The 23,287-nt window shown below is 35.6% G+C and overlaps 1 protein-coding gene across 6 annotated transcripts in view; it reads right to left on the bottom strand.

Annotated features, from left to right (window-relative positions):
- Window positions 1–23,287, bottom strand: part of LOC114328397 (uncharacterized) — a 635,699-nt gene that overhangs the window by 169,468 nt on the left and 442,944 nt on the right. The window lies entirely within an intron of this gene.

The raw sequence follows: 23,287 nt of genomic DNA, 5'->3' as shown, positions 1-23,287 counted from the left end.
CTAGAACAAGCCAGAACCCAAAAAGGGTTGTCGAGCTACTAATGATGATGATGAAAGAAATATACGAACAATATAGCGAACCAACACTAGCACAATACAGTACACTGCAGAGATTACGGTGGGCAGGGAACGTTGTCCGCATGCATGAGAATGGAATCACCAGAAAATTACTAAATGCAAGAACGCAAGGAAAAAGACCTGTTGGAATACCAAAAAAAAAAGGGAAGACGAAGTAGATGAGGATGTCAAAAACCTCCTAAAAACGCGTTCATGGAAAAGAACATCAGTTAATCGAGATGATTGGAGAAACTTGCTGAGAGAGACCAAGGTCCGGTTTGGGCTGTAGTGTCATTGGATGGATGGAACTGAGTTCTTTAAGATATTCAAAAATGGTAGAAATATGTTTTAACTCCCAAAAAAGACCCTCCAAAAAACCTACTACGTTTTTTAGGGGTTTGAACGCATTTCTCTCATTTTTGAATGTCCTAAATGACTTCAACAAAGGACAGTTACTTCAAATTATCTATAGCCTATAAAAAAAATTGAACACATTATGAGAGGTAAAAAAAAACGAACTTTTACGGAAGATCAAATTCAAAGACAAAAGAAGTGATGGAGGACGTAAAATTTAGTAGCTATGGATTCTCCGTGAAGGGTTTGGTGTTTGGCTGTTGTTCATATTTATAGTAGCCAGAATAATTTCCAATCTCTGATAGTAGCGGAACTTGAAGAAGAAGAAACTATTCTACTATATGATTAGGTTTATAAATATCATAATAACTTCTGAATTTGGGCTTAGCGTAAGAGGTGGATGGGGGCTAATGTAAAAATAATGAAAAATAACCGTCATCTTTGTTTATTCTAATGTTCTACTGCAACGCTCAGTTTTTCAATTACGATAGAACTACTTTGCATTTGCATGGCATTTATGGTCTTACATTTTAAGCATGTAGTTACTTAATATGACATTCTATAGCCGCAGGGTTTAATATTTAATTAATCTATTTATAGATATTACACATCTATTATTGGTATGTGTATAAAATACATCCTTAAAATGCAAATCGTCTTGATTTTTCAATGCAAAAACTTACAAAGCAATTACTATTATGTATTTATTGGTATACTGCTGACACAATACATATTTTTCTTGCACTGCAGTTAATTTCAAGCAAACAAAACGATCTTGAGTAGAATTATAAATAAGAGAAGACGGTCAGTTGTTGGAGAGGAGCACAGAGGTCAACGATGATAATGAGTTGTGTAATTAATACAATGTGAATTGTGCAATATTTAAATGACACAAAAAAAATAAATAAACGTAAAAATTATTGGATATTATGTACATGTAAATAAGCGGTATCTTGTTAGACACCAATATCAAGAAACCATTTAACAGTTTACCGGGAATGCCAGGCATTTGCTGCAGCTGAATATAAAGAACGCTATGACTCAGTAGTTAAAATTATTCACCAAGAAATAGCTAAAAAGCTGGGACTTCTCCAAACCAACCACCTTCCTTATTACCATCCCCGACAGAATGCTTAACAACGACAAGCTATACTGGACCCACACTGTGCTCACGGTCTAACTCTAATCAGTAACACAAAAATACCGGATCTCACACTAGTTAACCGAACTAAATAAACAACAATAATTGACGTGGCGATACCTAACAACAATAATCTGCATGCTAAATACAACGAGAAGATCGTTAAGAACAGAGATCTCGAGATACAAATAAGGAGACAATAGATAATGGAATGTACCCAGACGATACCTATTATTCTCTCTACTGCGTCCCATTTCTAATTATTTCTGATATTACTGATGTCATTAAAAAAATCCTAGAGAACTGGGTCTTAATGAACAATCTCTATCAAACCAAGCAGAAAGCGGTACTATTTATTCAATAATAATATTATTATTAAGACTGTGTTAGAATTATTTCAAGCTGAGACAATCAATTCTACTCAAGCTGAGACATCGCGCTATTTGCGCAGTAGATGACACAACACCGATCAAACTGAGGGAACCAGAAATGCGCATAAACCACTTCACTAGACGAAAAAATGCGCACCTGGATGGGTAAACCTCTGCACGGACGACATCCCAATGAGGTCAGCCAAGACTATGTCGACAGTACAGCGTCGAACTATTGGTTGACATCAGGAAAGATGTTCCCTGAAACGGAGGGTTCATTACTGGCCATTCATTATCAGGTTATACCAACCAAAAATTACCTGAAATATATCATCAAAGACCCTCAGGTCCAAAACGACAAATGCCGATATGGATGTCAATTACAAGAAACCATCCAACATCTTACAGGGGGCTGCCAGACATTTGCTGCAGCTGAATACAAGGAACGGCACGACGCAGTGGGAAAAATCCTTCATCAAGAGATAGCTGTCAAGCTGGGACTTCTCCAAACGGACCATCTCTCATATTATCAATTCGTCCCTGAGAGTATGCTTGAAGATGGCAACTACAAGCTATACTGGGACCGCACTGTGCTCACAGACCAGACAGTGGCACATAATAGACCAGGTCTCGTACTAGTTAATAAATTAACAAGACAAACAACACTAATATTGAATGGGCGATACCTAACAACAATAATCTACGTAGTAAACTTACTGAAAAGATCGCCAAGTTCAGAGATCTGGAAATTCAAACATACAGACAATAGACAATGGAGAGTGCAAAGTACCCAGACTATACCTATTATTATTTCTACTACTGGAGTCATTCCGAAGAACTTCTTCGAAAGCATAAAAAAGCTGGTCTAAATGAACATCTTTACAAGACCATGCAGAAAGCTATACTACACGCAACGGCCAGATGTGTACGAAAATTTTTGGGAAATACACCTGCATACCAAGTCACCTAGGACTCGATAACACGGAAAGAGTCCCACCAGAGCTCAATCTTTTTGATACCGTAGGTATCTGGGATGAGTCAATTTTCCCCTTAGAGGGAGTGTGAGCCGTATGGCTAAATCTGGCGACTGTGTTTAAAATACATAATTTTATTGAATCCATTACCTTTAAACGTAAATAACTTAAAAACTACTTACTCTATTGCATTGAGACAACAGGATGATATCTACGTAAAAAGTAACGAACATGCAAAACATGCTGAAATGATTATTACCATAGTGACGTAGATTTTGAGGGGGAAAGGGGGGAAAAGGAAGTAAATATACTACAGTACGTCTCTGATAACAACGGAAAACTATTTTTTAACACTAGTTAAAATATCCTAACATGCGTAAACTATTTGTCAAGTTTGAACGAAAAATATTGGAAGGTGTAAAATAACTTTAGAATATTTGTAAGAAAACACTCTGTATCTCGGTAACGGCGAATATTTTATTTAATTGTTTTAGGTTACTTCGTATTTTGTGCTAATGTTTCTCCAGTTACTATCTGGACAATTATTAATGAAACACCCTGTATATTAGTAAAAAAATAAAACTGACGCCTTGAAGACCTTGTCAATTATAATCAATTTCACTTCCTAGTGCAGCATTCAGTTAGCTGGTATCTTCCTCAGGACGCTGATTAACATCGACCTCGTGTCGCATTAATTTTAATACTTAATACGTAATCTACTAAAGGTTAGTAGGTACACCTTAAGTGGCTAGTTTCAATAGCTAACGATGTTTTCACTGATGATGGTCTGATAAGACAGAAAACGTTCTGAAATTTTAATCCGTTTGGATAATTTCAATTTTTTATAAAACAATCAAATAATATACCGGGTGGTAATGTGGTGAATTGTCAAACGGGGCATAGGAATCTCAATGGGAAATTCCAAACTGTTGAATTCCTGCTTCCCTAATTATTTTACATCAAAAGTCATGAGAAACTGTTTGTAAAGAATTAAAATCTCTTTTAAAAACAAATGTTTAAATCTGTTCTACGAATTTAACACATTCCAAAATTTTGCAAAAATATTCTTATATTTGACTTCCAAAAATCATACAAATAAGCTGAATTTTAGCTGATGCAAAAAAGTTTGCCACCACTCCGGGCTTCCCCCTAAAACTGCCCTCGAAGATAATTTAGAGATAATTTCGGCGTTATCTAACTGCCCCACGAACTACCTGGGCCCATTAATCCCAAGTACCTGCTGCCCCATCGCCTAGAAAGTTGGGGTTTAAGTCTTAATGACCGGAAATTCTAAATTTGATTATAGTTGAAAGTAAGAATATAAATATTTTCAGTTATTCACTTCAGTTGCAAGTATGTATTACGGTACAGTGTCCGGTTTTGTCCGTTAGTGTTTAACTTTTAAATGGCGAATCCAACGACTATGTTTAGTCAAAGGGGAGAACTTTTATTAATAATTAATGAATAAAAATATTCAAAGGCCCATGTCTCCAAAGATGGAAAAGTTAGATGGCGATGCATCAAAAAAGGGTGTCAACAAAAAATGTACACAAAGGAAGGTGATGAAAATTACGTTATTCTTGAAAAAGCATCGGTGAAGCATAATCATGCTCCAGATATCCAGGTTGACCGGCAAATTTTTAGTAATTCTACAAAGAGGAAAGCTGCAGAAAATATATGTCAAAGACCTCTAAAGATTGTCCACAAGTAATTGAGGAAGGAAAATTTCAGCAATTTACCGCTGACGACGAAAGACATTTCTTGCGTTCGAAGAAATATCTATGCTGCAAGACGAACACCATCATTGCTCAAGTCACAGGAAGAAGTTCTGCAAGTGTTAGTGAACTTAAATTTAAAAACAAATACAGGTGAAAACTTTTTATTATCTACGAAAAATAATTCCGCAATTTTTGGTTGTTTCACAAATCGTTAATTTTTGTGTAATGTACATAGATTCTTTGTATGTAGGTGGAAATTTTCAATATTGTTCTAAATATTTTTGTCAGATATTTACTATACATGGCTACAAAAATGGTTTTTATGTTCCTCTAGTATTTTGTTTGTTACCAAATAAATCACAGCAATCGTACAAAACTACTTTTGATACGTTAATAACAATATGTACAGATTTGCATTTAAATTTCAAACCGAAGCGAATAATTTCTCATTTTGAAATAGCAATTCAAAATGCAGCCAAGTTAGTGTAGCCTGACATTATTTTTTGTTGCAAATCTCATTTGACACAAAATTGGTACCTAAAAATTCAAAATTTAGGTTTGTCCTCGGAATATAAAAATCAAACTGTTATTGGAAAATATTTAAAATTGTTTTTCGGCATTCCTTATTTAGATCCAACTGATGTCGGTGACTTTTTTCTGATGAAGTTTTTAATATTATGCCAGAAGATGACAGAGTTTTGCAATTTTGTGATTACCTAGTTGATAATTATTTAACGGAAGATTCAACATTTCCACCTTACATGTGGGCTTCAAATTCATCATCTCTTATATTTACTACAAACGCATGTGAATCATTTCACTCGAAATTTAACGAATGTTTTTATAAATCACATCCTGACATATTTAAATTTACAGACATTTTGCTAAATTTTCAAGCAGAAGTATATGTGAAAATTAAAACTGCACATTACGTTAATCAAAACGATACTAACTTTTAAAATCTAAAATATAGTGTTATTATCTAAATATCTAAAATATAGTGACATTAGAATTAAGCATTGTTATTGTTTAACTGTAGTTTTTGTTATTGTATATAAGTTAATGTATATTTATAAATAAACTATGTTAATAAAGTATATAGTTAATAGAGTTAATAAAGTTAATAAAATAAATAATGTATATTTATTCGATTATATTGTTATAGTTTCATTATTTAATCATTTAAAATTTTCGCTCATGATTTGGGAATTTTGTTCCTTTTTGAATACAATAAAGTAAAATAAAAACTATATATGTTCACAAAAATATTATCTAAGTACCTAGGTAGCGTGGGGCAGTTCGTAGTCGCTTTTAATCCTACTATAAAACTGAACCCATTAAAATCTAGGTAGCGTGGGGCAGTTCGTAGTCGCCCAATAATTTTGACCAAAAATGTTCATTAACACTTTTTGTGTAAAAAGTACAGTTTCTCTCTGACAAAATTAAACGCCAGTTACGTGCGCAAAAAAATTGGTATCCCAACTTGACGGTAGTTCGATCATTTTTGATTAGAGTGTCCTATCGACAAAAATCAAAATTTTTACATGAAAATGGCGACTTTCGTATCCAACTTGTCGCAAATTAAGTCAGTTTTTATACAGCTCTCAAATAAATAAGAATGGCGCGATTTTTGTCATTTTTTACTCAGAATTTATATTCTCAGCAAAATTAAGTTTGTTCGTATGATTTTTAGAGGTCAAATATCCCACGATTGGAATAATAATACTCTGGCAAATGTATTATATTTTTGAAAAATTTTGGAATGTGTTTAATTTGTAGAACAAATCTACCATTTTTTGAAGTTATACTTCTTTAGGATCGAGAATGAAATTTTATAATACCGGGAGCATGCGCACACAGACAGTATGTAGTTCGTTGCTAATCTTTCAAGATATGTATGTATCAGCGCTGTCAGCGCGAATAAGTCATTAAAAGGTTATATTAGTGTTTTTAGTAAATGTATTATTTATTATAATTTTTGTGTCTTTGGATTTTTCTTCCTCGGGAATAAGATATTTTATAATAATAGTAAGTATATTTAAAGTATTTTTGTATACTTCACTTGGTCTATTAAATTTGTCAGTATGTATGAGAAATCTGGTAACCTGTCAAATCGAAGGGAATATAGCTCAATGGGAGAGCGTGTGACCGGAGATCGAGAGGTCCCGGGTTCAAATCCTGGACGATTCATATTCTTTTTTTTTATTTTTTAATATTTAAATAAAAGAGTAAGAAAGTTAGTTTAATATTTAAATAAAATACAAATAACCTGTTAAGTATATTTATTTCTTTGAAATTATATAACAGAAGTATAACTTCTTACGTACGTACAAAGTACACACATTCATTCTGATTTCAATTCTCTACAAATAGGTTCTCATGACTTTTGATGTAAAATAATTAGGGAGGCAGGAATTCAACAATTTAGAATTTCTCATTGAGATTCTTATGGCCCGTTTGACGGTTCACCACCCGGTATACGATTTTACAGTGAAGTTTTTACTTAACTGAATTTTTATATATCTCATTATGTTGCTTTTTATCGACATGTCTCTATGATATCTATGTCGATGGTCTCCAATATACGCTGTACGCAGGCTACAGCGTCTATTGGATATCACTCAATTTGTGATCTCTACCACTCTGTGATCACTCTTTTTTTAACTATTTTCGGTTGTAAAATAGTTTTTGTGTCAAAGTTTATTAAAAATAACGAAAATGAACAATTTTCCTACGGCGTGACGCTGTACGCCACCTACAGCGTCTGTTGGAAACCACGGCCTATGTATTAATTGCGACAAATATAAATATAACAAGATATATTTTCTACTGACATCCCTACTAGGGGATTTTATTTATAGAATTTCAGAGTATCGGGAACAATGTTGAATTATTTCCGAACCTTTTGCAATATAAAAAGGTTTGAACGCTATTGCAGATATTTTCCGATTCATTCATCCATTCATCTAATCATTTATTAACAGACCGTAAAAAGACGCAACTATAGGCCCTCGGGATTTTTAAGTATATTTTAAATTTGCATAGAACCACGACTGTTTCTAAACTTATACAATATTAAGTAAAGGAAAACTAATAGTACAGTGTGACAAAGCCAAATGGAATATACTTATTTATAAAACAGTTCGTGAAGTATGCTTTTTGCGAACGCACGCGATTTTTAGAGCTCGAGCGACAACGAAGCGAGTGCTATACATCGCGTAAGTTCGCAAAAAGTACTTCACGCACAGTTCGCATTTCATGTATGAGTGATTTTGGCAATAAATCCCGAAACAGGTTAATTTTTATTTTTAAATTAAATTTTTTTCACATATATATCATATTTCTGAAACGAGAATAGGGGTCGTGTTCTAGCTCATTTGAAAGGTAATTGAATTCTCTATTCAGTAGCATAAACATTAACATGTTTATTTATACAGGGTGTCCAAAATTTTTTTATTAAATTAATTTACACAAAAAGAAGAATGAGCGTAATTTATTTTTCAAAATAAATTACGCTTATATACTACATTTTTTATTTATTATTCAAAATACGTTTTACTGCTGTCAGAAAACAGAAATAAAATGTTTATTTGACAAATAATCATTGCTTTTCGCTTAAATTAAATGTTTACACTGCCAAGAGGCAGGTGGGTGACAGCTTGAACATTGAATTGAAGCGAAAATTAATATTGGTCAAATGTCAGTAGTAAAATGTATTTTGAATTAAAGAAATTACATACGTACTTCCTTCTTTTTTGTGTCAATTAATTTAATAAAAAAAAATTGAGCACACATAAATAATTATATTAATGTTCCTGAATGTATATTCCTGAATAGAGAATTCAATTATCTTTCAAATGAGCTAGCACACGATCCCTATTTAAAAATCCTCTTTAATAATCCTCATTTAAAAAAATCATCGATTACGTCATCACGCCCAGACGGATGACGTCACTAGTATGATGTATATATGCCAAAAAAACATAATTTAAAAATAAAAATCGACCTGTTTCGGGATTTATTTCCAAAATAGCTCATTCACGAAGTAATGAATTTATTCCACTTGTCTTTGTCACACTGTAAAAGTTACTTAATGAGTTATGTACTATTTTTATTGAAACTTACCAAACTGTTATAGATTTATTGTTAGAATTAGTGATGGTACTCACCTGAAAAAAAAAGAAAATGTTTTAAATATGAACATCTACAAAAAGTTTACAATTTGTGCAATGGTTTTACTTCGTAAATACTGCTTGTTTTTCTCGTGAAATACTGATCGATTTTATTATTATAATTATTATGTTATGAGTATCTTGAAGATATGCTTTGTATGGAGAAAGAGAAGGTCCTAAACGCAATCTAAGTGGTTGAAAAACATTGAATAAGAAAGGCTTGTCTCCCCATTTTTTGTATTTGATGCTATTTTGCAGCAAGGCTAATACATTAAATCATAAACAGCAGTATCTCAGAAAATTAATTATTTTTATTTTATTCCTTACGACTTTAGTACTTTAGTACTTTACTTTCCTGAGTAAAGAAAGTAGAAAAAAAAACGATGTCTTTAATAATTTTTAAATATTTCAGTTTTTTTAGGTATTGATGTTCCGGATCTATTTGCGAGGGAGGATAAGTCAATTATTATTACTGACAGTGGCGGATCCAGCAGGATCTAGCATCGTCAAGAGGGGAAGCCGATTGGCCAAATTTCTATGAAAAATAAGTGAATAAATGAATCTTTTTATATTCTTTAATATGTAACTTTGTTTGAGAGGGGGGAGCGATGGCCCTCATCGCCCTCCCCTGGATCCGCCACTGATTACTGAAGTTATCACATAACATTTTCTACAAAAATTCGAATTCCACCTCTCACATCCAAATGTAGACGTTTTTCCACAGATCCGACTTGGTATAATTACACATACACACACCCAAACTTATATTTTATATGGAATCAACACGTATTTCAAAATAATATTTATTTCTTTTGAAAAAAGTTGTTATTGTCGTGAAGAATAAAGGTTTTTATTGAAAATAAACAATTTGATTAGACAATCAGATAGTACAGTTCGGTACGGTATAGGTTATTTGCTGGAGTTGCAAATTGAACGAAAATAAATAAACTAACTTTTGCGTCCAAAGACGTAAATATGCATCATGTGGGGTTATAGAACTTACAACGGAGAAAGATTATGGTTCTTGTGGAGCAAGTAATGTTCTCAGAGGTACATAGCTGCAGAGATAGGCGTAACAGAGGGCGTTCTGTCCAAAACCTATGCTAGGTAACAGGAGCTAGGAAAGCTCAAAAATAAAGCAAGGGAAAGTCGTCAATAAGTAAAACCGGCTCGCCACGATCGTTTAATTGTCCAATCAGCTGGAAGACACCTAACCATTTCTCACCAGCAGCTCTAAAGGCAGCTTTTGGAAACTATAGGTGTAACTGTATCAGTTGAAACAATAAGAAGAAGAGTTCGTACCAAGAAGTATACAGCAGGAGACAGTTATGGGTTCCCGAGTTATCCAGGCAGTACAAGATTGGTCGCCTAAATTGGTGTCTTCACCACCAAAACTGGAACATTTGAAATTGACAAAATGTATGCTATTTTCAGAAAAAGTCAGGATTTGTGTAAAATCGGATGACCCACGAAATCGTGTACTTACGGCCGGTTTCACAAAGTAAACTTAACTTGTGGTTAAGAGATAACCACAGGTTACCCCAAAATATGCGTTTTAGTTTCAGGTCAACGGCGAAGTATGGTTAACTCACAGAATTTTTAACCAGAGGTTGGAGTGGGTTACCCTTATGGGTATACCCAGAAGGGTAACAATTATGAAACTGAAACACATATTTTGGGGTAATTTTGAGGTTATCTCTCAACCACAAGTTAACTTTACTTTGTGAAATCGGCCTTTAGAGGGCGAGGAAGACAAGCAAGAACGAAAACTGTATGATCTGTTCACAAATATATACAAGGGGAAGTATAATGTTCCGGAGAGGAATTGTGATCCGTAAAAAACTCCTTTAATTTTCATCCAATTAACTTTAACTGCTCATGGGTATGTTGATAACCTGTAGTTAGGCTCTGGAGAGGTGCAACAGGGGAAAATTTAATTTTCATGCATGGTAATGGACCTGCACATACCATTAGAGTGACTAGAGACATCATTGAAGCAGAAGGTATCCCTTGTTTGGAGTGACGTGCTTGCTCACCCGAGCTTTACCCTATAGATAGAGTATTTGTGGGATATGTTTAAAAGAAAAATATCGCACAGCTAGTACAAGCTGCTCTTGAAGAATAGAGCAACCTACCACAACAAAATGTCGATAATTTGATTAGGAGCATGCCCACGCAAACTGAAGCTTACATACGGACTAGAGGTAATAACACGGACTACCAAAAAAAAAACAAAAAAAAATAAAAACAATTTAAACATTATTAGTTTTACATTGAAATTTTTTATGCTATTGCCTTTAAAACAAATAGTTTCAATTTGTTGTTTAATACTTTATTGTTTTATTTAATTGTTATGTATTTGTTATTAAATTGTTTTAAAATAAATATTGTTTGACTTCGTGTGTTCGTTTTTTTAAATCCGCACGAAATAATAAGAAATATAACATGAGTCCATATAAGTTTGGGTGTGTGTATATTACTAGTCATAATTCCAAAAACTCCAATAATCTGTATCTGTGGTAATTTCACCCATTAATCTATTTTTGGTGCTTTTGTGGATTTTATGATGGATTTGCTCTCAACTTGATTAATTTTTTATGCCAGTTTTTATTGGAAAAAAACTTGTAAAATTCAGTATACAGACTAATTTATCCAGGCTATATCTCTTAAATGAATAGAGATTTTTGAATGGGACAAAAACTGATCTATTCCATTTGGAATACACTTTGATACGGCGTAGAGAAAATTATTCCCTAAATATTCATCCCTTAGTTACAACCCCAAACTTTTATGTTTTTAATAGCACCCTGTACATTTTTTTATAGTTTTGGATGTGGTATTCGATCCTCTATTCAACAGATTTTTTAAAAATAAAATCGGTTCGTAAGTAATCAAGAAAATATCAGTTTATTTTTGTTAACTATGTGTCCCAGACTAATTTATCCAGGCTATATTTCTTAAACAACTACAGATTTTCGAATGGGACAAAAACTGTAGTCTAAGAGCTGGGAACGGATTTTGTGCGTGATAAGTAATATGAAAAAACTATACGGGGATATGTTAAATTAGTTGTGTACATGACTTTCACCAACGGCCGGAAACCAGAGTTGGGGCCGAGGGTAGTTATAAGGGGTCAAATTCGCGGGATTTTATTATTTTTTTTATGACGCTCATGATCGAGATAGTGCACCAAAATTTGGGAATAAGTAGGTCATGACGTACCTAAGTAAAATCTCTAGGGGCTCAACGCTGCGTGGCCGACAAAGGGGTGGGGGTAGGGGTGAATATAAAAAATATAACGGGTTTTTTGCGACGTTTGTGATTGAGATAGTGCACCAAAATTTGGGTATAAGTAGACCATGACATAAGTAATTAAAATCCCCAGAGCCGGAAACCAGAGTGGGGAAGGAAGGTAGTTATAAGGGGTCAAAGTTCCATTTTTTATTATTGTTTTTTTGTGACGCTCATGATCGAGATAGCTCGCCAAAATTTGGGAATAAGTAGGTCATGACGTAACTAAGTAAAATCTCCAGGAGTGGAACGCTGCATGGTCGACAAAGGGGTGGGGCAGGGGTGAATATAAAAAAATGTAAGCGGTTTTTTGCGACGTTCGTGATTGAGATAGTGCACCAAAATTTGGAAATAAGTAGACCATGACATAACTAAGTAATATCCCCAGAGACGGAAACCAGAGTGGCGGACGAGGGTAGTTATAAGGGGTAAAAGTCGCGGTTTTATTATTTTTTTTTGTGGCGCTCATGATGGAGATAGTGCACCAAAATTTGGGAGTAAGTAGGTTATGACGTAACTAAGTAAAATCTTCAGGGGCGGAACGCTGCTTGGGGTACAAAGGGGTGGTAGGCAGGGGTGAGTATAAAAATATATGGGGGTTTTTTTGCCGTTCGTGATCAAGATAGTGCACCAAAATTTGGAAATAAATAGATCATGACATTACTAAGTAAAATCTCCAGGGGCGGAACCCTGCGTGGGGTACAAATGTTGTGCCGGGTCACAAAAAAATAATACATACTGTGACTTTGACCCCTTAAAACTACCCTCATCCCCAACTCTGGTTTCCGGCTCTGGGGATTTTACTTAGCTAAGTCATGGTCTACTTATTCCCAAATTTTGGTGCACTATCTCAATCTAGCATGTCGCAAAAAATCCCTTATATTTTTTATATTCACACCTACCCTCACCCCTTTATCGGCCACACAGCGTTCCACCCCTGGAGATTGTACTTAGTTACCTACCTCATGAGCTACTTATTCCCAAATTTTGGTGCACTATCTCGGATCATGAGCGCCACAAAAAAATAATAAATACGGCGATTTGGACCCCTTATAACTACCCTCATGTCCAACTCTGGTTTCCGGTCCTGGGGATTTTACTTAGTTATGTCTTGGTCTACTTATTCCCAAATTTTGGTGCACTCTGTCAATCACGAACGTCGCAAAAAACCCCTTATATTTTTTGTATTCACCCCTGCCCCACCCCTTTGTCGGCCACGCAGAGTGCCACCCCTGGAGATTTTACTTAGTTACGTCATGACCTACTTATTCCCAAATTTTGGTGCACTCTCTCGATCATGAGTGTCACAAAAAAAATAATAAAAACGGCGACTTTGACCCCTTATAACTACCCTCATCCCCAACTCTGGTTTCCGGCTCTGGGAATTTTACTTAATAATATCATGATCTACTTATTCCCAAATTTTGGTCTACTATCTCAATCAAGAACGTCGCAAAAAACCCTTTATATTTTTTATATTCACCCCTACCCCCACCCCTTTGTCGGCCACGCAGCGTTCTGCCCCTAGAGATTTTACTTAGTTACGTCATGACCTACTTATTCCCAAATTTTGGTGCACTATCTCGATCATAAGCGTCATAAAAAAAATAATAAAATCCGCGACTTTGACCCCTTATAACTACCCTCGGCCCCAACTCTGGTTTCCGGCCGTTGGTGAAAGTGATGTACACAACTAATTCAACATATCCCCGTATAGTTTTTCCATATTACTTATCACGCACAAAATCCGCTTCTATCTCTCCGACTACTGGTCTACTCCATTTGTAATACACTTTAATATGGCGTAGAAAAAAAATCATCCCCTAAATATTCATCCCTTAGTTACAGGGTGCTATTAAAAAATTAAAGTTAGGGATTGTAGGGGATGAATATGTAGGGGATGATTTTTTTCTACGCCATATTAAAGTGTACTACCAATGTAATAGATCAATTTTTGTCCCGTTCGAAAATCTGTATTCGTTTAAGATAAATTAGTCTGTTACACATAATTATCAAAAAATAAACTGATATTTTCTTGATTACTTACTAACCTTTTTTTAAACCTGTTGAATAGACGATAGAAGATCACATCAAAAACTATAAAAAAATACAGGGTGCTATTAAAAAAACTAAAGTTAGGAGTTGTAACTAAGGGATGAAAATTTAGGGGATGACTTTTTCTACGCCATATTAAAGTGTATTACAAATGGAATAGACCACTTTTTGTCCCATTCGAAAATATCTATTCGTTTAAGAGATATAGCCTGGATAAATTAGTCTAGGACACACTATGTATCTACTGTTATTATTTTGATTTTCATATTAGTAAACGACATATTTGATTTGAACCTCGTACAATTAGTAGATTATGTTACAAGTATGCGTCACCCTACTCATTTTCTTGTTGTGCTATAAAATACTACTGAATGGGGAAATGAGCACAGAACTTATTTCCACCACAGCGGCAATCGTAATGTCGTCAAATGATAACCGACCTTTTAAATACTACAATAATTTGTACTATGTATATTAGATTTTTGCTCTTACTTTAAAGAATGTTATTTATTATATGTATACACAACTTAAAGCGCAATATACCGCTACATGTTTGACATAATTATGAACAAAAATGTATGTTATACACTATGTTTAATAACATAAAAATGCCACAAGAAAATAACAGAACAAAAACAAATGTAAGCAAACATAAAAACATAAACAGAATAAAGACCTTTAAAAAAACGATGTTAAAAGTAACATTTAAGTGCAAATTGGAAAGAGTTTAAGAAACATTAGAAAACAGCATTTTTCATTCTTGAGGGCATTCATTCATTTAATGATAATTTTATTTCTTTTAACCAGAAGATACTGTTTCTATTGCCTGCTGAGACGAATAATTCACTTTTCATTATGAGACAGTAAACAATAAATAACATTAGTAAACAATTGAAATACTTTACTTGAAACATTTTTACCGTGAGTATGTTAATAGACCAGGGCATTTAGCACCAAAAACACCGTAATAAATCGATTTTTAAATACAGCACCTAGAGACAATATAAAATATATAAGTATAAAACGTATAAAAAAGTATAAAACTATACTATTGATGTACCTAGTCTTTTGTCGAAAAGATCTTTGTTTGTGATGTTTATGATTATTCAAAGTTATTTTTATTTTTTGCAGAGATATATTTTAAAATACAGTGCGTTTACTTTTTAATTAGATATACCTAGATTTAAGGAAGCGCTAAAATCGGCAACATTGCTTATTATTCCACTATAGTATCGATGACTAATCATCCATCCGTAGATTAACACAAATACTGTAAGTAACGAAATACGATTGTTAAATTAACGGCACGTGGTTAAATAAAGCGGCTTCTCAAATTCCTTAAACATGTATTACCAAACATTTAAAATTGTATTTTAACTGTTAAAGACGTTAGGCCTGGATCCGGCGTACCAAAAAAAGTTGATTAATAGCAAGCTGAAAATTTGTTAATAGCTTAACGGTGTCTAGTCGGACAAACTTTGATGTACGAGAACACTGGAACAGGAGAAGTTTTAATTGTGGAACAGGTTAAAAATTTGGAACGTCAGACTACGAAAACGTCCCATGTATTTTGTCGGACAGAACTTCCAATTGATTTGTTACCTTTCATAAGAGTTATTTAATAATCCTTCCGCTACTGATCGGCCATAAAAAATAACACTATCTGCATATTTCCTTTTTAATTTTTACCACACTCTTGGCGAAGATGATCGAAGTTAAGCAAGTACGAGAGTATAGACAGCCACTTCTTGCAGCTTTGCTTCGCTTCGTTCTACTGTCGCTTTCGGCGTCCGAGTCAAAGCGACCGAAGTCGGTATCACACCGCTTGAATGTGTTCCTCGCGAAGTTGAACGAGTGTGTAGTGATGGGTACTTGGACTTCTGTCAACTTTGCCGAAGTAACTTCGCGGAGAGTGTAGTGCTCGTTAAGCATAAACAAAAATGTAATATGCCGACAAGTTGAATTTGAGGGTAATAATACGATATTTTTATCGAGCACGGTTTTAAGTAACATGAATTATTTTTCACCTTATTTTTCTAATAATGTGTTATTATGAAATAAAAATGTATACCATTTTTATTTAGTTGCAATGCGAAGGCAAAACTGTCTTATTTTTCACTTAGAACAGAGAGCGCAATTTCGACTCTATTTGGAGTCATCATCAGAGAGGCGTAGACCTGCTGTTCTCTGCCCCAAGTGACCAATCTCCGAGAGCTTATCCCCGCAGTGCAACTGACGTCCATGGAGTAGGTGGCTGACGACATCTGGTAACTGAAAGTCAAAGTTTTAAAGTTTTCAACCTAATAGAAATATTGAAAATATTGAAAATATTAAAAAATATTGAAAATATTCCTAAACAATATTTAATTGAAAACTTATTGGACCATTTTCCTGGAAACACCTCCATGGCTTCTAAAAATTGCAAGCCAGATAGATGCTGAAGCGAAGAAGACAGGAGGGAATTAAAAAAAATGTGTTATTGTAAAGGCATAACTTTGATTATTAATTTCGTATCGCCGCTTATAGTCTACCAAAAGTTATCAGAATTTAATGACAAAGACAAAGCACAGTTTTCACTCGGGATTTTGACTATGCTAATATTTTTATTTATCACAATAAATTGTACTTAGGTACCATCCGTATTCATTTCAGATACGTCCATCTCGCAAACAAAAACAAGTAAAAATAAACAACTGGCAGTGAGTCACGCGTCCCACGACCTAAGAAAACTGTACGCCGATGACAAACGTTCCCAAGCGAGACCTGCGAACGCATGGTAATTGAAAACTAAACGCAGTGTATGTGTTATTTATTTAAACTGTCGAAAAATGAAGATAGCCCTGTAATAAGGCAAGATAAATAAGTAAGTTGTTTACCGTATGTGCAATTTATCCTAGATTAGGGTGACCAAGCGTCCCGTAAAAACGGGATTTTCCCGTTTTTAAAGCTGCAAAATCGTTGTTTTTATGCCAACACACTTGAATGCCCCACATTTTAAATTAAATTACATATTCATAGGTAAACTGAAAAAGGTTCATGTCTCAAATTAGCTAAAAAGAGCATATTTCAATGTTTTCTCGATGAAGGCCCTGAAAAGTATCGCCCCAAACCCTCTTTGGATATGTCCCGTTTGTTTCAAGTTTATGATTTGGTCACCCCTATCCTACATGGATGCTATGTTGGAGAAAAAAATTCAAAACATAAAAATTGAGCTCCGAAATTCAGTTTTTTGGGTCAGATTGTAGATTAAGAAGTCAGCTGTTAACAGAACAACATATATAATATATTTGATAAAACAGAATGAAAATTACACAAACACACAAAAAGACAATACACACATTTAAAAATTTGTAGTTGGTGTATTTTTACTACATTGCAGATTTGTATTTTTTTTCTAGTTGAAAACTTTTGAGAGGCAAATCTAACAAGTAAGAAGACTTAAAGATGCATAGCAAATTGTAGTATGCGAAACAGGTCGTCCTTGGAAATAGTAAACTGATTGAGAGAGAGTACCTAAGTCTATTTTTATTTATCTTTTTTAAGTTGAAATGGGCTCACACGTGCAACTCATTCAATATTACAATCAATCTTTGTTATAATAAATTTTAAAACTTTGTTTTCTATTTTTTTGTTGAATAATAGTGATTTTCTTAACTTTGGTTATTATTTATGTTATAATAAAAAACCGATTAACAATCTTGGCATCTCTTATTCCCTATATATTATAATCTTCCACACAGAATTTTAATCTGGACCGGGAATTATTCTCTGACTTTTTCGCACCACTTTTCGCATCGAACCGGCCTGACCTAGAAACACATGCCTGCTAAAAATGCCGCATTTTCATCTTTGATCATTTATTCCTATCCTAAACCTCTAAAATCTACTCCCTTACGTCATCGTCTTCCTCTTCATCCACGAGGATGCTGTAAAAAAACATCTGTCAACGTCTCGATAGAAAACTGCCGAGAAAAAAGCACTCGAGTAGGTAGTAACACTTGTGGCCACGACACCATTCGACCTTGCACCAAGTTTTGGGGTAAAAACCTCTTTGCACACGTCACGTTAATACACTGAAACACTATGCGCCCTTTTGCCCTACTAAAACTAAGCGCGGCGTTGCCGGTTTTCCGACACGGGATTTATCAATGTCTGCAAGCACGCGGTTTAGCCGATGCCGGCGTGTGCTGGTAATTGCAGTTGTTGCATTTTCCATTAAAAAGAAAAGGATCATTATCCACGGTATTTGCGTTTTTGAAGGTAAATATGTAAATCAGCTTGCGTGCACAAGTGTTTTGATTGATATCTTCGACACAATCTCAACTTATTTATAAAAAAAAATAACAAATTCTGAACAATTAAATCTGATGATGAAAAAAAAAATACCTCAGGGACACAATGGTATTCTAATTACACTTGAAAATCTAATTCGAATTAAAGGCACATTGCCATTAGATATGCGAAATTATTAAAATAAATTCAAAGTTGTGTGGACTGTATTATCAGGTGTGGTTCAAAGGAACTGAGAGAGGTTCCAATATCACTGTTTCACTTGCGCACCGATTATCGTCACGTATGTAGGTTTCACACGCGGTTCTTTTTCGTACGGGGTTTAATAATTGTCTTTAGCGGACTAGCCGTTTTTTTATAAAGCAGAGATATTCGCAGTATTTTTTACGTGGTACTATATGGGGAGCGGTACCTCGTGAGAGATTTATTCGCATGTTCATTGCCTTAAAGAAGAGAAAGCAGAGACAGTTGCGTCCTTTCACTTCGACACGAAGCAGGCGAGAGATATTTGTACGTCTGTTGCTTTTGGGAATCAACAATGAAGAGAGTTATCTTTGCACTTCTGTTGCTTCTAGCGGTCAACAGTCAAGAGAGGGATTCGCAGTACTTTTTACAACGCGTTAACTAGTGGCAACTGTTATATTCCAGAGAAAGCAAGCTTTGCACTTCTTTTGCCTGCGCCGGTCAACAGTCAAGGTAGAGAATCTTTACTTGCAGTTTCTCAGAGAATGGGTAGGGATAACACTAGGTATTACAACTTATTATTCAGGGTTGGATTAAGCAATAGTTTTTAATACTCAGGTTGAGAATTTAGGATTTGATACATTGAAAAATATATTATTATTTTTGCACGTCAAAAGGCAGGTGGTTAAAAATTGAACACCAGAGACAGGTCAATTTTTGATTAAAGGGGTACACATTTTTCAGGTATTTTCGATTATTTTACTTTGACCCCTCAGCCAGGATGAGATTAACCCCAACATTTTAATGGCAATGGGAGACAAATAAGATATCGTTTGAAAGCCCTTGCAATTCCCGATACCTTAGTCTTAAAATTTTTAAATTCGGTCCAATATTTTATAGACCTGGATCCTGCGTACCAAAAAAAGTTGATTAATAGCAAGGTGAAAATTTGTTAATAGCTTAACGGTGTCTAGTCGGACAAACTTTTATGTATGGGAACACTGGAACAGGGGAAGCTTTAATTGTGGAACAGGTTAAAAATTTGGAACGTAAGACTACGAAAACGTTCCATGTATTTCGTCGGACAGAACTTCCAATTGATTTGTTATCATTTCATTAAACTCTCATGAAAAAATCAGACTTGTGTTTATTACCAACTGGGCATTTTAATGAGTGGAACACGAAGAACATGTCAAATGACAGGAATCATGTTGGTTAATAATAGCAGTCTGATTTTTGCATGAGAGTTTAATGAAAGGGTAACAAATCAATTGGATGTTCTGTCCGACAAAATACATGGGACGTTTTCGTAATATGACGTTCCAAATTTTTAAACTGTTCCACAATTAAAACTTCCCCTGTTCCAGTACATCAAAGTTTGTCCGACTAGACACCGTTAAGCTATTAACAAATTTTCAGCTTGCTATTAATCAACTTTTTTTGGTACGCGGGATCCAGGTCTATTATTTTTTATTTAATTTATTAAAAAAGAAAAATACATTTTAAAATTCATATTTTCAACTGCTTACTTATTTGTTAGTTGACCAAAAGGTGAAATTGATGCCATATTATGGCCTCCATACAATGATAAAGGTTTTGTTACGTTTTTTTTGGAAATATTACGCGAATTGACTTTTAATTATTATTAAATAAATAAAAGACTTACTTGAAATTGTTTATTTATAACACTTACAATTAACACTTATTTAACAACAATATCTAATTTATTTTACACTTTCTAACATTTAATTTATTTACAAATACGACTTATCTACTTTAAAAATACATACATTTCAGCAACCCGATCAAACAATAAAACAATATATCGCGTCGAATATATTAACTGACTGCCTAATTCTAAAAATGTCTGTTTATATAGTTACATACAATTTCTACTGAGTTCCAGAAACATCAAAAAAAGGTAAACATTAGTTGGAAAGCAATTGTTATGTTGAAATGGAATATACCAGAAAAGGATGGAACATCATAAATCAAATTAGGTAGACACGCTTCTCTCACCCGCAGACAGTTCGTCGCGACAGCTTCTGTTGTGGACAGAGCCGGCCTGGGACCGTGACATTGCCCCCTCCTCAAAAGATGGTTCCTCCTGGAACCTTGTCGGGACTGGAACTGGATGCTGGTATCTGCAACTGGACCCTCTTTTACAACTCCCAGTTGTATAAAAGTGACAGGGGACGGTCTTCGCTCCGCACCAGTAACTATGCGGATTGCAACAGACTAACACCCGGACCTCGGTGTCTTTAAAAATTTCTTCTACCATATTTCGGATAACTCTCCAGTCTAATTGGCGGCATTCTAACTTTGGCATGGCTAACTTTTGCACGTCGGACTCCAACACGTGCTCTCTCAATTGAATTAATGCATCCCATACATCTTGGTAGGTAGGTTGGTCATGGACAGTGTCTTTTGTTACCAGATAGAATAGGTAACGTGATGCATCTTGGAGTTTCAATGCTTTGCCAGGAGCTGGCAGTTGGCATTGAAGTTCTGCAACTCGACCAAACTTCCTTCGGAAGGCGAATGCCAACCCTCGTGCGTCTTTGATACTGGCCGGGATGGTATGGGCCAGTGAATAGTCATCGGGAAGTGCGAGTAGATCTCGCTTTTCTTCATTGGTAACACCATGTCTTGCTTTACCGGTACCACCGTAGGCACCCATGAACTCTTCAAAGGTAAGGTCAGGTATTTCTCGAACTTGGTTGACTTCCACTTCTTCATCTACGTCGTGGTCTCCCTCGTACGGCGCCAACCGGTTATGGTGGACTATCATCGGCTTTCCCCTAGGAATCTTGCTTATTCGGTAGATAACGTCATTGATTTTCTTGACAATGAGGTACGGACCTTCCCAGAACTGCTGCAACTTGGGAGAGCAACCTGTTCGCTTCTTTGGATTATAAAGCCAGACTTTGTCGTTCTCCTTGAAACATCCCCTCTCGGCTTGGGTATCGTACCGTTTCTTCATTCGGTCGCTAGCGATCTGAAGATTAGAACGGACCAACTCATGTATATCGTCCATTCTTCTTCGCAATTCATTCACGTAATCCTCACCAGCAACATCTTCTCCAGGTCGACATCCAAACTCTAGATCACAGGGTAGACGCATCTCACGTCCAAATAGGACTTTTGCTGGTGTTTGGCCAGTTGATTCATTAACAGCAGATCTATAGGCCATTGCGAAGAACGGAAGGTACTGGTCCCAGTCTCGTTGATGATTGGACACCATCTTTGTCAAATACTTGCCAACTGTCCTATTCATACGCTCCACCATTCCATCCGATTGCGGGTGATAGGCCGTGGTTCTTGTCTTCTTCATGCCTAGTTTATCACAGATTCCTTGAAATAGATCGCTCTCAAAGTTCCTTCCTTGGTCACTATGGATCTCCAGAGGTACTCCAAATCGGCTGATGCAGTCTTTGATTAACACATCTGCAATAGTGGCGGCCTTCTGGTCTGGAATTGCGAAGATCTCCACCCACTTCGTGAAGTAATCCATTACCACCAACATGTATTTGCATCCATTGTCACTTTCTGGAAATGGCCCGGCAATATCCAAAGCTATTCTTTCAAACGGACTTCCAACATTGTACTGTCTCATAGGAGCCTTTCTTTTCCGGTAGGGCCCGTTACTTGTAGCACAGGTAGTACATTTCTTACACCAGTCCTTCACATCGTCGGAACTCTTCATCCAATAAAATCGTTCCCGAATTCTCTGAAGGGTCTTCTTTACACCAAAATGCCCTCCTGATGGACTGTCGTGTAACTGACGAAGTACTTCGGCTACTCTGCTCTTTGGAATCACCAACTGTGTTCTCCTCACCGAACCATCATCATTTTCTATTACTCGTTTAAGCAAGCTGTCTTCCAAGATAAATGAGTCCCACTGGGCCCAATACGTCTTAACTGCTGAGCCTAGGCTTGATATTTCTTGCCAAGATGGTCGACGATTTTCTTCTTTCCATTTTCGAATCTTCTGTAAAACTGGATCTTTTTCTTGTTCTTCCTTGATCTTGGTAGGCGTCCACTCGTCGTTGACCACTGTTGTTCTTAGTACTGCTGCTTCCTTTGACTCTGTTTTGTTGCAATGGGAACATTCTGCTGGACACGGTCTTCTAGATAGAGAATCAGCGTTTCTGTGGCTAACTCCGGCCCGATGCTCGATCTTGAAATCATATTCTTGAAGTCGTTCAATCCATCTGGCTATCTGACCCTCTGGATTCTTAAACTGCATTAACCATTTAAGGGCGGCATGGTCGGTTCGGATTAGAAACTTCCTTCCGTAGAGGTATTGATAGAAGTGTTCCACTGATTTTACTACTGCTAGAAGTTCTCTTCTCGTGACGCAATAATTTCGTTCAGGTTTTGAAAGCACTTTACTAAAATATCCAAGGACTCGTTCCTGTCCTCCTTGGATCTGAGACAGCACTCCTCCAATTCCCACATTACTTGCATCCGTATCTAAGATGAACTCTCCTTCTGGTAGTGGATACCCTAATATTGGCGCTGTAATTAAATGCCTCTTCAAAGTTTCAAAGGCCGTTTGGCAGTCTCCATCCCAGCAATAATCTCTTGCTTCCTCTGTAAGTCGCGTTAATGGCTTAGCGATATCTGCAAACTTCTTAATGAACCTCCGGTAGTAAGTACATAGTCCCAGAAAACTTCT

The sequence above is a fragment of the Diabrotica virgifera genome, chromosome 5 (assembly GCF_917563875.1).
Source record: "Diabrotica virgifera virgifera chromosome 5, PGI_DIABVI_V3a".
Classification (NCBI taxonomy): Eukaryota; Metazoa; Arthropoda; class Insecta; order Coleoptera; family Chrysomelidae; genus Diabrotica; species Diabrotica virgifera.
This window is presented reverse-complemented; position numbering and strand designations above follow the sequence as displayed.